Below are 5,514 nucleotides of genomic sequence, written 5' to 3'. Positions count from 1 at the left end.
CTCGGGAAAAAAACGTGAAACTAATAAATAGTTCAAATGAATTTTTGACGTCTATAGCCGTCAATGGCAGGGAATGAGTTAATAAAACACTAGGATTAACCATGTAAAAAAAGAAAGAAAATTTGCTCCTCAAAATTAGAAAATTACACTTCACATGATGTCATTGATTCGCAAAATTGCTCCACAAAAAAAATGTATTTCAAGCATTGAACATTTTCCTTCTGGGATAAATAAAGTCACATTGATGTCATACGCAATTGAAACAGTCAAGATTAGTATCGTAAGTATGCAAGTAGCCGACTGTAAATCTAGAACCTGCAAAACACGAGAGGGGTGATTATTCTCCCATTGCTCGGGTGTCGTCATTCCGATAACCAAGACCGATGATATTGAGAAGGCGTATGAGAAGGATAAGAACGATCACCAAGACCTTGACTTTTGTTTCTCGGATAGAAACAGGTTAAAAAAAAAATCAGCAGCGTCAATTCCATCTATAAGCGTAAATCAAGTTGATCGAACAAGCCGTCGGATAAACGCCCTCGCCCGCGTCTAGCGTTCTGGAAAGCAAGGTCGTTGATTACTCCGCGGAGCTCTGTTGTTCCTGCTCATTGCCAGAGCACAATAAACAGACACTAATTCTTTGGAACGGGACGCACACCTCAGTGAAGCCTCGGGCGGCGGGGAATTGGAAATGTGGATGTTATCGCTCTCGGTCCTGGCACACAATGTGACAAAAGAGGTCCTTTCAACTGCGCTCCGGCCAGAAAGCCGAGTGATAAAGCGCCCATTGAGATGCGTCGACATCCCATTAACTGGAATGAGTCCTCATTAATGTCATCTGCAACTATTTACCCATAAAAATACAAATAAAGACAAGCCGCGCAATTGATTATGTACATAGAAGGGCTCATGTGTATACAAAGCGCTCATTCACTGCCATTGACGGCTATAAACGTCAAAAATTCTTTTGAATTATTTCTAGTAGTTTAACATGTTTTCCCCACTTTTGTTAACAAGAGTATGAAAACCTACACATTAAAAAAAAAATCTTTTTTTTTTCGTTAAGGAAAATATTATTAAAAATTAGGCGCGTCTGGCAATACAAATTTGTAATTGTAATTAATCGCATGACCGAGGGGAAAAAATATTGTACATTTAGAACAGATATCAAATTTGTGATTAATCATGAGTTAACTAGTGAAACGGAAAAGCAGGTGACCACACATGTTAAACGGCAGTTTGATAACTTTGCCTTGTAGAATTTTGAGTAATATTCATCAACACACACGTTTATGGCATTGAGTGACCACTTTTAACTCATTCACTGCCATGGACGGCTATAGACGTCAAAAATTCATTTGGACTATTTCTATTAGTTTAACATTTTTTCCCACTTTTGTTAACAAGAGTATGAAAACCTAGAAAAAAAATATTGTACATTTAGAACAGATATAAAATTTGTGATTAATCATGAGTTAACTAGTGAAGTCATGTGATTAATTACGAAAAATTGCCCCTAATTTTTAATAATAATTTCTTTTTAGTCATTTTAATTATTATTATTATTTGTAGTAATCTTTTCTTTTTTTTTCTTTAAAAAAAAGAAGAAGAAAAATGTATTAAAAATGAGGGGCATCAGGCGATTAAATTTTTCGAATCATAATTAATCGCATGACTTCACTAGTTAATTTATGATTAATCCCAAATTTGATATCTTTTCTAAATCTACAATATTTTTTCCCCTAGGTTTTCATACTCTTGTTAACAAAAGTTGGAAAAAATGTTAAACTAGTAGAAATGGTTAAAATTATTTTTTGACGTCTTTAGCCGTCAATGGCAGTGAATGAGTTAATAAAATGTGATTTTTTTTTAATGCTCTTTTCAAGTGAGTAAGAGCTGTAAAGTAAAATAAGACGCAAGTAAATGAATTCAGCTAAACGGGTCCTGAACGCCACGGGTCACCAAAATGATGCCCACCCGCAACCTGTTGCCAATAGCAGTAACTCACTAGTGATTTTCTAGCTATGTTGTATCAATTATCATTTGCAATTATCATTTTATCACAATGGAAGAGATTTATTGTGAGAAATCGTTAACATTATCCGATCAGTGTATTCACGAAAATGTTTGTCAATTCTTATTAATAATTAGGGCTGTCACCCAAAAAATATTTTTAGACTTTATTGTCAGTTACTCAGTTAATCGCATTGCCCCTGTTTTGAGACAGTTTTTGTGGTCTCGACAATTTTCTTCCCATCCATTCAGCCATCATCCGTATTGATTATTCTAATAATAATAATAATAATAATTATCATCATCATTCAGGAATCAGGTGGGGTTCTTAAACTTTTTGGGACCAGAATATAAAAAAATATATATTTTAACTACCATTTTTACTAATTTACTCATTTAAACCAGAGGAATTCTCTCTATTTAATAAAACAAGAACTTAACCAAAAAAATAAATAAATATCCATACTTTAAAAAGGTCATTTTTAATTAACGCAGACTCACAGACTTATAAGCCTTTAGATTTCAATTCTTATGAAACCAATACAGTCACAAAATTGAAATTGAACACACACACACACACACAGAAGTTTGTTTTACTATCTTTGTGGGGCCATCTCATTGACATAATGCATTTCCTAGCCCCGCCCCCTAACCCCAACCATCAAAAATGATTGCCTACCCCTATTCCTTACCCTAACCTCAACCATAACCCAATTCCAACCTAAACTCTAAAACCAAGTCTTGACCCTCAAAAAGAGATCTAAACTTGTGGGGCCCAGCAAAATGGCCCCACTATGGAACAAAAACAGTGCCACACACACACACACACACACACATCACTATTACCGAGAAGGGTGAGCCTGTCTCTCAAAACACAGTTTCCGTATTTTGGACTGACAGACTCCAAAATGATCGTCTACTCTTTTCACATTTACAAAGCGGAAAGTCCTGCTTCATTTCACCTTACTAGAAAGAGGGGACACAATGTTTTTTTTTTTGTGTGTCAACTGTCTATTTTGTAGATGCGTCTTTAAAAAAAAATGGACACTGCTAACAACTGGAAGTTCTTTTCCAATTGAGTGTGGCTTCTTCCATCGAGCTTATCTTTATTTTTAATCAAACCAAACTGGTGTCAAATGTTCTAATTTGACATCGCTTTAAGATGTCACGGACATAAAAAGGTATTAAAGCACACGGGCAGGCTGCATTGGGGATATGAAATTACGCAATAAGTATGTTGTTATGAAAAGATCGCATACATTTGATTTATTAGAAAGGAGTCTGCTTCTCTCCTACAAAAATAAGCAACATTAGTGAAACTTTTTTTTTTTCTTTGGATAGAGTTTAGTCTACTTACGATATAATTCCGATTAATAATTACGATTTAATCACTTTTGTAAAAATTTGGAGAGTTTGTTTACGAGACTCTTTCAAGGATATTATTTCATCAGTGCTCGTTTTAACAAAAACCCAATGAATCAAAAGAAAACACAAACTTTTTATTTTTATTTTAATGCTTACCCCCCTGCAAGAAGTGGTTATAAAGTATTGAAATTGAAAATTGTCAATTGCCAGGTTGGTAATCAATTGATGAGCCTCTCCTTCAGAACAAAAGAATTCCAAAATTAAAAAAGGGAACACGCAGCGTGCATTAGAGTAGAAAGCTTATTTTACATTTAGATGTGTGGTGTTTTTTTTTTTTGTTTGTTTTTTACAGCTCATACTTCTTCACCAGCATTGGTACCGATGCCTGCGCCGTTGCCATAGCAACCCATGGAGCTAGGTCAGCACAGAAGGCAATCCAATGTGAGCACTTGCAAATGACGCCATCCAGCTCCCAGATCTGATTTGATTTTGCGAACAGGACCACGCGGTGGTACCGTGTACCGCTCGGTACTTGCGAGTAGGACTCAAAACAAACACGAATTGTTTCAACTTCGATTTTGGTTGTTTTCAATACTTGTGATGTCACTGATCTTTTAGAAATATAAGATTCTTTAGTTTCTAGATTTATACAGTATTGTGGCCACAAATTAAATAAATAAATGAAAAAAAATACCATGTCAAGTCTCGGGCACTGCACGTTTTTTTTCCTTTTCAATGAAACATGATACAATCCAAATGGAATTAAAAGTAATCAAGTTACATTGCTCACTACATTACTAATTGTTTTTTTTTTTTTACGGATAGCTAGTAAATGTATCAGAATATATTTTTAAAGTAACCCTACCACCCTACTTGTTCGATTTTTAGTATTTGTACTAGTGATGCACCGAATATATAATTTTTTGGGGCCGAAATAAAATTAAAGCCGAAAGAATATGGCCGAAATAGGTTGTAGTGACGCTAGCAAAAAAACAAAAAAACAAAAATGCTGCTAGCAAGCGTCTGTTTAAATTAAACAGCCAAGCATTTTTCATTTTCATTTCGGTGCATCCCTAATTTGTACTTCTACTTAGGTAAGGAGTCCGAGTACTCTTGCCACTTATAACATGAACATAACTTACACCTCGTTGACATTCTGCGTTTCTTAGTGACAAAGAGCGAACAGTGATAAGACGACAAATCAAGTGTGGCACTTTATATCGGTCTCTTGTAGAATTTTGGGCACGTTCAAAATCGATTGCGTTCCTAAATCGCAAGATCAGCCCGACTATTGTAGAGACCGCTGAAAAGTAATCAATGTGCTGTTTATGATTCAAGTATATAGTTTCAATATTACTATTGGTCTGGGAACACCAGATATTAATATTTAAAGGAATTGAAATCTAATCATCACCACTGGGCTGTAAAAACAAATCAGACTTCTTCAAACTGATGAGCTCCAGAGTGATTTCAATTTAACAGGTCAAAGACGAGATAACGCTCGTTCCTGTAGCAACGCTGACCCCTAGTGGTGACATTTCTTTCCCCCTTCATCTCGCGCACACGTTACATTTACTCGTGGTCAGGTTGCCTTGGATATGAATCCCAAAATGGTGCCCACTGTTTGGCCATGTAAGCAATATAAATGGTGATCCAATATTTGGCAAAAGGGCAACTATTTTACTGCAGTTTACATGAATACAGACAAGTGCCGGGTGGGGCGGCCATTTTGCCTCTTGCTGTCGACTGAAAACGACATGACAGTTGCTCAGATAAAAAAAAACAATCATGGCTCAGTTTCAGGAAACAGGTTTTAATTGTTTCCGGTGTAACCCAACGAAACAATTTCAACGCATTTTGGTATGACAAGCGCCGTTATTGGAATCGTTCAGCGCAGGCTTGCTGTAAGGTTTTGACCTAAAAACGCAAGTTTTGGGCAACAGTCAAGCATGGAAGCGGCACAAATACTTAACTCGCCTGCGGGAGTGTTGACACGTTTCATCTTTGTCTTTGATCAGGATTTCCCAGAATGCTTTTGTTCTCATCCAGTGGCGAAGACTTCAGATGTGCCGTTAAGACGACAGCTCCAGATCAGGCGTGTCTTTATTCGAGTTGGCATCGTTCGAAACAAGCAAA

This window comes from Vanacampus margaritifer, chromosome 4, assembly GCF_051991255.1.
Source record: "Vanacampus margaritifer isolate UIUO_Vmar chromosome 4, RoL_Vmar_1.0, whole genome shotgun sequence".
NCBI lineage: Eukaryota > Metazoa > Chordata > Actinopteri > Syngnathiformes > Syngnathidae > Vanacampus > Vanacampus margaritifer.
Note: the sequence above shows the minus strand (reverse complement) of the source record.